This window comes from Syngnathoides biaculeatus, chromosome 5, assembly GCF_019802595.1.
Source record: "Syngnathoides biaculeatus isolate LvHL_M chromosome 5, ASM1980259v1, whole genome shotgun sequence".
Taxonomy (NCBI): domain Eukaryota; kingdom Metazoa; phylum Chordata; class Actinopteri; order Syngnathiformes; family Syngnathidae; genus Syngnathoides; species Syngnathoides biaculeatus.
The window spans coordinates 32,227-42,794 of NC_084644.1; positions in this window are offsets into that span (position 1 = coordinate 32,227).

Below are 10,568 nucleotides of genomic sequence, written 5' to 3' on the forward strand. Positions count from 1 at the left end.
GTAGTGGCAATAAACAGTTTGAATGCTCTTTTTGGAAGAAGGCCATGCTGGTATGTCTTTTTTTGTGTCTGAGTGTGTGTGTTATATGGTCGTCTGGGCCAAGAAACCCAACACAGCAGACCATACAGACACACAAAAATTCTATTCCACCGCCGAGCCTCAAGTCTCGCCCCACCACAGGTAATTTCACAAAAATGTCTTGTAAGATATTTTTGTCCTCATTTATGGTTGGGTCCGTGTTTGTCAGTCTTGGACACTCCTTTGATTGGCTACTTTATGTTTTACGTCATCATTCTCGGCATCATTAACTGGAGAAGTGGGCATTTCAAACGCACATAAAAAATTTTGGTTGTAAATGTTGAACTTGTTCCTTATTTAAGATTGTCATCCGAGACATGTTTCGAACCCTAAAATTGGCGTGAATTTGCTCTTAACACACATACTATAAGATAATATTATAAGACATTAGATTGTCTGGTGTTTGACGTGCTTGGTTGGGAAGGGGCCAGATCAGCATTAAAAGCAGACCGATTGTCTTTATGTGTCTAGCAGGCCTTAGTATTTGAGAGAATGCGTGCTCCGTCAGATTTTACAGGGAACACCGACATTTCAGACATTTCGTAGCGAGGTGCTTTTTCTGAGTCAAACTCACGGGAGAAAGAGTTTGTATGTGCCAAACTGGTGCCTCTTCGTGAAATGAGTTGAGTTTGATGTCATCATGTCGTGCTTATATGTTGAATTTTTGCTCTCAAGTCAAAGTGAAAAATCAGCCAAATGACAACTTGTATCTAAAAAAAATACAAGTGGGCTAACTTGTCAGTCAAGGCCCCACTGTGTACGCAAGACAGCTCATCTCTTAAGGTGTGGCACATTATCCACAATTATTACCAGATGGCATCTACTGAGGTTACAGAAAGTAAACCCCTGACAAAATTGCATTTTTTCCTGTCTGAAAACATGACACTACGATAAACCATTTCACAATGTCTTTTCAGATCTGATCTCTAATCTTTATCAAGAAGAAATCTTTTAGGGAGTAAACCCGGTTCATTTAGTTGGTTGAAAATAGGTTAAGTGTAGAACAAAACACCTTTGGTTTTAACGGGTTCATTCGGGCATGTTTAGTTAGGGGTGTATCAGTAGGTACGGCAAATGTTTCAGATAGAGAAGGCACTCCTTGCATCAACCTTTCATTTGGATCTTGGTCAGAACCTTTTGGTCAAAACCTTTTTGTTGACAGAAGTATAGTTTCAGATTTTAACAGGGTGTTTTCACTTGATCTCTTGATAGTATGTGTCATGATCCTGCCGCTTCAGCACGAGCTGTGCGGGTGTCCGCGCAGGTGCGCTGATTGGAGGGTGTACACCTGCGCCTCATGCAGCCTGATCAATCCATGGATTTATATGACCGCGATGACAACTGGCCGGCGCCAGTTCGTATTGATCTACATGTCCCATTCGTGTGCTCCGTTATCCATGATTGAACCTGTGTGTACCGACCTTCGTCCATTCTCTGACCAACCTTGTAAGCCTGACTCCTTGATACTTCTGCCTGTGTTGATTGTTTCCCCGTGGACCGACTCCTGCCTGTCCGCTCATCTGTTCTCGTCGCTCGACGTCCCAACTACCCCTGCTGCACCGGACTGCCTGCTCGATCCCCGACCTCTGCATGTAATAAACGTGTCTCTTCGTGAACTACCTTGCGTCTTCCGAGTTCCTGCATTTGGGTCCTACCTCTCGTTCCGATGGGACGTGACAGTATGATGCACTGTAGTTTATTTAATATTTGTGTATTCCACTTTGTGCCATCAGTCGACCCTCATATATTTATAGTATCATATACACAATCCTCACATACAGTATGTGCATGAAAATGAGGGGTAGAGGAGAGAAGAGTGAAGCTCCAGGGAGAAGTGATAGTGAGGGTGGACGACTTCGAATACTGGGGTCAACAATACAGAGCAATGGAGAGTGTGGTAAGGAAGTGAAGAAACGGGTCCAAGCGGGGCAGAACAGCTGGCGGCAGGTGTCTGGTGTTCTATGTGACAGAAGCGTCTCCGCCAGCATGAAGCGCAAGGTTTATAAAACAGTGGTGAGGCCGACCATAATGTACGGATTAGAGATGGTGGCACTGCAGAAACAACAAGAAGCAGAACTGGAGGTGGCAGAAATGAAGATGCTGAGGTTCTTGCTCGGAGTTCATAGGTTCGATAGGATTAGAAATGAGCTCATTAGAGGGACAGCCAAAGTTGGATGTCTCAGAGACAAGGTTCGAGAGAGCAGACTTCGATGGTTTGGACATGTTCAGAGGTGAGAGAGTGATTATGTTGGTAGAAGGGTGCTGAGGATGGAGCTGCCAGGCAAAAGAGCGAGAGGAAGACCAAAGAAAAGGTTGATGGATGTTGTGAGGGAGGACATTGGGTGTTAGAGAGGAGGATCCACGAGATAGGTTTAGATGGAAAAAGATGACATGCTGTGGCGACCCTTAACGGGACAATCCGAAAGGAAAAGAAGAAGATACACAATCCTACAGATTTATGTCTTTATAGGGTGTTGAGAACAAGTGCCGTGTTGTTTACCCTAAATTGTGTGCAGGACTTAGACCAAACGGCAGGGGTCCTTACCCCCCTAAACACTCCTCCTCAGGCAGGGAGGATGACATTGTCCACACATTTTATTTCAAGTCTTAATTCAAACAAGCAACAATGTATTGCTGCAGGTAAATTCTTCATCTTCTCCTAGTTCAGTTTTTCTGTGCTGGAAATCTGGATCTACGTTCAATTCAGCTGGTGCTTGACAAACATTTACATCACTAAAGAAATGTATCCTAAGTCTAAAAATACACGCACATTTAATAAGGGCTGATGACATAGAAGCTGCAGTCTAATGTGATGAACTGTCAATTTAATATCATGTTGTTGTTTCTATAGTCATTAATTGGAAACTCTAAATTGCCCGTAAGTGTGATTGTGAGTGTGGCTATTTGTCTCTATGTGCCCTGCAATTGGCTGGCAACCAGTTGAGCGTGTACCCTGCCTCCTGCCTGTTGACAGCTGGGATAGGGTCCAGCACTCCCGCGACCCTTGTGAGGATAAGCGGCCAAGAAAATGGATGGATATTTCTTGAGTAATGTACCGCTAATACAAATGTGACATAACTCGTAACATATTAACAAATTTTAAATACAGCTTATCCTGTTAGTCAAACTAAATATGAGATTTACCTCACTGAAGCACAAATACATTCAGTATATTTGTTGTTATTTCTGTTTCAAATTATTTAGGAGGGAAAATTAGCTATTGTGGTAATGAAAATATAACCCTGTTTTCCTTAATTATTGTTGAGAGATTTATCATCCTGATATCATAAGATCTAACATGAAAGCTGCCTTTATAAAGACTGCAATCCTTGGTGCTGTCATAGTATTAATTAAAGTATTAATGTGCCAATATGTTTGTTATACAGTACTAACATTTAACCACATTCAAACTTGAATTGCAGGTTACTTTAAGAATGTGAAAGTACTCATTAAATCATTGCCTTCAGCATTAAAGGACGACTTTGTTCAGAATTCATACGTACAATGAGCCCTCCAATGTGAAGTAATATTATTATTGCATATATTTTGGACATTAATTAAAAAAAAATTGAAAATAAAGAACAATTTTGAAATCCATGCAAAATCTGTATGTGTGCTGGCTTTCACAGCCAAACACAGAAGAAACATCCTTGACCCTGCACCTGATGTCACTGGTTCTTAGCATTACAGACCATTCGTACCAGCTAAGCCAAGATGCCGACGCTCAAAATAGACGGCGTTTCAGCGGGTATACCCGCTTCCGCAGTGTGACGTCTATTTTGAGCGACGAAAAAATAATATCAAATAATTTAATTAATATTTTAATATTTCAAGATCACAATAATCTTCAAATTTAGAACTAAAATAATATAAAAAGTAACACAAATAAAACACACTTCAATTAAATACAAAAAAAAAAAAAATTTTAGTAATTTATTTTCCCAAGCCAATCAGAGCCGCATTATAAGGATGAAAGAGCCGCATGAGGCTCCGGAGCCGCGGGTTGCCGACTGCTGATTTATGGTGATGCACGCGTGCAAAACCCCGTGCCTCAACCCCCCAATCCCACTGCTGGTCGATCGCACAAAGCTGGCTGCTTGAAAATTACAACTTGTGGTAAAAAAAAAAAAAAAAAAAAAAAAAAAAATTCTGGCCATGCCTGCTGTATATTCTCTACATCGAAACCAACTCCTCAGAAAAGCATCAAATATCCGCAGCCCATATAATGGGACTTATTGTTTGTCGTCAGCGCCACGCCCCTCCCAACACGTCGAGTTCCCCCTGTGTGTATCCTGGCTCAAGTGCACAGGCTTGAATATTATACATCATGCTATTTTTGTTTTGTTTATTTGTAATTATTTTTCACAAAAATCGTCCCCAAAATGCCAGATAGCGGACGTTCTCTGTTTGGTGAAATGTATCCACGAGCAATGGGGGGTCAGAACAGCAAGCATTGCACGTGTGGCAAACGCTGATTGGCTGTCACTTTTCCACCCGGGCTCATTGGAATGTCTGAGCGAGAGAGTAATTTCAATAATAATTTTCCAATTTAGAGATTTTTCTTGGTGAAATCTGTAGATAACATTAAAAGAAACACTTAACCCTCATATACGAACTTTTATTGTGTGCTCTCATTCCTATTAGTTTCGACAAAGTGTTCCTTTAATTAGTATTATACATTGAGCCCGGAACAAATTAATTATGTCACAGAAATGAAGACCGCTGGCGTTTTCACAGACTATATGTAAATTATTTTATAGTCCCTGCAAAAACCAAAAATAAATGTCTTCCAATAGTTGACAAACCCCAAAAACAATTGTTGCTGACAAGTCTAAATGATAAAAAAAATCCATCCAACCTTAGTCTCAGTCTTTTATTCGAAGTATAGTATCTTCCTATCGCGAATTATTAAGAAAATTACTGTAGTCATTATCACTTTACTATTTTTCCTGAGATAAGTGGGCATGTACTTGGATATTAATTCATGACCTCACGTCAGAACGACTGACGTTTGTGCGCAGTTTGGTTTTTACGGCTATTGCTATGGGGCACAAACCAGTGCAATCTGTAGGCTGGCCCCAAGCCCGGGTAAATGCAGAGGGTTGCATCAGGAAGGGCGTAAAAACTGTGCCAAAAAAATATGAATGTTCAGCTAAAGAATTCCATACCGGATCCGTCGTGGCCCGGGTTAACAACGCTCGCCTCCAGCACTGCTAACCTACAGGGTGTTGGTGGAAATTCAGCTTCCGTGGCTCAAAGACAAAGAAGAAGAGGAAACCGAATTCGTCATCAGAAGAAATAAAGGAATGCAAAGAGCATACAACTGAGTGTATGGACTTTGAATGTTAGGACTATGACAGGAAAAGCTCAGGAGTTGGTTGACATGATGATTAGGAGAAAGGTTGATATACTGCGCATCCAAGAGAGCAGGTGGAAAGGGAGGAAGGCGAGAAGTTTTGGGAGCAGGGTTTAAATGATTTTACCACGGAGTAGATGGGACGAGAAATGGAGTAGGGGTTATTTTAAAAGAAGAGCTGGCTAAGAATGTCTGGAGGTGAAAAGAGTATCAGATCGAGTGATGAGACTAAAATTTGAAATTGAGGGTGTTGTGTATAATGTGGTTAGCGGCTATGCCTCACAGGTAAGATGTGACCTAGAGTTGAAAGAGAAATTCTGGAAGGAACTAGATGAAGTAGTTCTGAGCATCCCAAACAGAGAGAGTTGTGATTGGTGCAGATTGTAATTGACATATTGGTGACGGAAACAGGGGCGATGAAGAAGTGATGGTAAGTATGGCATCCAGGAAAGGAACTTTGAGGGACAGATGGTGGTGGATTTTGCAAAAAGGATGGAGATGGCTGTAGTGAATACTTATTTCCAGAAGCGGGAGGAACATCTCGTGACCTACAAGAGTGGAGGTAGAAGCACGCAGGTGGATCATATTTTGTGCAGATGATGTAATCTGAAGGAGGTTACTGACTGTAAAGTAGTGGGAGGGGAGAGTCTAGGAAAGGGGAGAAGGAGACCTGATGGTGGAACCCTAAAATACAGGAAGTCATACAAGGAAAGAGATTAGCAAAGAGGAAGTGGAACACTGAGAGGACTGAGGAGAGGTGAAAGGAGTACATAGAGATGCGACGTAGGGCAAAGGTAGAGGTGGCTTGGGCTAAACAAGAGGCATATGACGACATGCACACCAGGATGGACACACAAGAAGGAGAAAAGGATCTCTACAGGTTGGCCAGACAGAGTGATAGAGATGGGAAGGATGTGCAGCAGGTAAGGGTGATTAAGGATAGAGATGGAAATGTGTTGACTGGTGCCAGTAGTGTGCTAAATAGATGGAAAGAATACTTTGAGAAATTGATGAAGGAAGAAAATGAAAGAGAAGGAAGAGTTGAAGAGGCAAGTGTGAAGGACCAAAAAGTGGCAATGATTAGTAAGGAGGAAGTTAGAAAGGCATTACAAAGGATGAAAAATGGAAAGGCAGTTGGTCCTGATGACATACCGTTGGAAGTATGGAAACAATTTGGAGAGATGGATTTTTGACCAACTTAGTACCACAGATGCATTATTTGCCTTGAGCATGCTAGTGGAAAAGTACAGAGAATATCAGAAGGAGCTACATTGTGTCTTTGTGGATCTCAAGAAACCCTATGACAGAGTACCAAGAGAGGAACTATGGTACTGCATGCGTAAGTCTGGTGTGGTATGTTAAAATAGTACAGGACATGTATGATGGCAGCAGAACAATGGTGAGGTGTGCCTTAGGTGTGACAGAAGAATTTAAGGTGGAGGTGGGACTGCATCAGGGATCAGCTCTGAGCCCCTTCCTGTTTGCAGTGGTAATGGATATACTGACATATGAGGTTAGACTGGAATCCCCTGGACCATGATGTTCGCAGATGATATTGTGATATGCAGTGAAAGCAGGGAGCAGGCGGAGGAACAATTAGAAAGATGGAGACATGCACTGGAAAGGAGAGGAATGAAGATTAGCCGAAGTAAAACATAATATATGTGCGTGGATGAGAGGGGTGGATAGGGAAGAGTGAGGCTACAGGGTGAAGAGATACCACGGGTGGAGATCTTCAAATATTTAAGGCCAACAATCCAGAACAATGGTGAGTGTGGAAATGAAGTGAAGAAATGGGTCCAAGTAGGTTGGAACAGTTGGCAGAAGGTGTCTGGTGTGTTATGTGACAGAAGAGTCTCTACTAGGATGAAGGGCAAAGTTTATAAAACAGTGGTGAGGCCGGCCATGATGTACGGATAAGAGACGGTAGGACTGAAGAAACAACAGGAAGCAGAACTGGAGGTAGCAGAAATGAAGATGTTGAGGTTTTCGCTCGGAGTGAGCAGGTTGGATAGGATTACAAATAAGGTGATTAGAGGGACAGCCAAAGTTGGATGTTCTGGAGACAAGATTCGAGGGAGCAGACTTCCATGGTTTGGACATGTTCAGGGGCAATGTGAGTATATTGGTAGAAGGGTGCTGAGGATGGAACTGCCTGGCAAAAGAGCGACAGGAAGACCAAAGAGAAGGTTGATGAATGTGGTGAGGGAAGACATGAGGGCAGTTGGGGTTCGAGAGGAAGATACACGAGATAGGCTAAGATGGAAAAAGATGACACACTGGACAACCCGAAAGGAAAAGAAGAAGAAGCAGCGTTCATTTGACAAAACACATAGATGTCAAACTTAAATCAGGTCCCAGACTAATTTAGATCTAAATTATGCATGAAACAGAAGAAAAATTCTGAATGTTGTTGGGAGGGGCCTTTAACAACCATTTAGGAAAAGTGTCTCATTCTAGTCGAGAAATGCATCATTTCTGAGTGCTTCACCACAAGAGCTTTCTTCTTCCAGCACTTCTCGACCAGTCTTTTCTTTTGCACTTAATAATTGTTTTAATGTTTAAGATTACAATAGCAATTTGTTTAAAACATTTATTTTTCCGTCATTGTTTTTTTATGCTTATTCAACAATGTTGGTGCAGTTGCAAAACAAGTTAATTTGTTTAAAAAAATAAAGCCATGATAATATTGATAATTGTTTTTGTATATTTTGAAAACATAAAAGTACAAATAATATTATTGTTAAAGTACCGTATTATTAAGCAGTTTCTTTAAGAGTAGTAGAATTATTAAAATCTTAAGAATACCTAACCTTAGCAAAGTCCCTGTCCACATGCTGCCTGTCACATCTTATTTTTTTTCCCCCTCCCTCGCTCTTTCACCCGTTCTAAACCGGCCAGGCCAGCCTGGAACCACCGCCGTCCACACGCTGGCTGCCAAGTTGGACCTTCTTTTGAATTTTATTGGACTCTTAGCTTCCTCTTTCACTTTTCTCTCTGTTATTTGGTCTTGGTCACATTCAACAGGCAGGTGCTCTTAAGGAGCCACGCCAGCGGACCATCTGACGGGAAGATGCTTTTTCAGCTCACTGGGATCAAGTGCTGTTTAACCGCTGTTACAAACAAGCCCTCGTAGCTCAGTGGTTAGAGCCCTGGTTTGGTAAACCAGGGCTTTTGGGTTCGCCTCCCACTGGGGGCCGCCACTCCCTCTCAATCTGCTGTGCCCATCAAAATACTGTTGTTGTATATTTTGATGTGTCTTGGAAGGCATTGTGTTACATTGTGTTAGTCTTCAAGTGATTCATGAACATATTTTGTGTGGTTGTGTGAATGAGGCCAAATTGAATATGATCTGTGCATCAAATTGCTCCTTTTGTTTGCCGATGCCATGTTTAGAGGATTCTTAGCTTGTTTAGCAGACCATGTCTGACTCGGTCGATTGTACGCGCACGGCTTGGTTTCTGTCACTTATTCCAATTTGAGACTATCATTCCACCCATGCACAATTGACAACGTAAAGATTGCTGGTTGACTGTAAAGTGTTCTAGGAAATAAACCATTTTATTGATGAACTGGTCACATTCCATTTCTTTCTAGGAATACAAATGAATTTATCCTGGAATATTTTCCACCAGTCCTCACACTTTAATACAATAACTCATAGATCATTTTACACTTGAGACAATGAGTTCTGAATATATAAAAAATGGTTTAGTACAAATTAAGCTTTCAGGGAATTATAACAAATGTAATAGGCACGAGAAACATGCCCAAGACGACACACAGTACTCACCCTTAGTCAAAATTGAACTGAAGTACATTACTACTTTGAGTTTGTGTAGCTGTGACGGACCCAGTTCCATTGGGTTTGACTTAGACCACTGCTGTGCTATGCCCCACCTGTTTGGTGTTTGCATCTTGTCTCCATGGGTTGCTTCCCTCAAGTGTCCCACTTGTTTGCATATATGGAACCAACTCCGTGCTGCCAGCGACTCGCCGCTTTGGTGAGCACCACCTTTGGTGGTACCACAACAATGGTGATTGATTGTGTCCGGAAAAAAAAGGCACGATAACCCACTCTACTCTGTCTGTAATTGGCTATTGGCGAGCAGAATAATAGGACTTGTACGTCTGGCCGATAGTGATTCCTTGAATACATCCAGTACGTAAATCTGCAATGCTGTGCGTGGATATAGATTGATCATGTTTTATGTCCCCCCCTCATTTTTGTGTGTCACAGTCATGATGCACATCAAATGAGATGCCCTGCAGTATCAAGAGAATGCAATGTCAAAAATGTTGTTTCTTAATAGTCTCCAGGAGGTTTAAGTGGACAAGTGGAATATGAAGGGTGAAATGTTTTCCACAGAGTCCAAGATCCTTCCAAGTCTATGTTTTATAAAGTTACAACTCCATGACCTCAACTTATTTTTACTTTTCCCTCCCAAATCATTAACTGAAATACAGGGAGTCCTCAGTCTACAACTGAGATCCGTTCCTACAGTAGCAACTTAACTCGAATTTCAACTTAAGTCAGATTCCACCACTAAAGTCAGAATTTTTATCAAAATACTTTGCACAACAAACAAATACATTGAAATAAACAAGATGATGTACTTAGCATTACTGCTGAGATGTGGATGGAGAAGATAAAGGGGAGGCTGTGCTTAGTTATTGCGAAGGAATCTGGTCCTCAATCCTCTTCATCTCGACAAGTATCAAAGAACCTTGTTTTGTGATCATTGTATCCAACATTGGAACGGAACTCTTCACATGCGTTAAAGTACAGGCTTTGTCTTTAATCATTGTCACCATGGTCGACCGACTGAAGCCTTGGTGGTGTTGGTGTCTCTCCTTTATCCAATCTTTTTATCATCTTGAGCTTTGTTTCCATGGTAATGGATTTTCTTTTGGCTGCAGAAGCATCGCTAAAAGACACAGCTTTCTTCTTTGGAGCCATAATCTCTAAAAAGAAGGGCAACAAATGCAAAGATATGTCAACGTACAAACACGAACAAACATTAGCCAGACAAAATGGTGGACAGGGGACGGGCGTTGTAAAGTCGAAACATCTTAGGTTGAGATCGTTTTAACCAGAGGTCTCCCTGTATAGTCAAATATGATCCATTGCAGA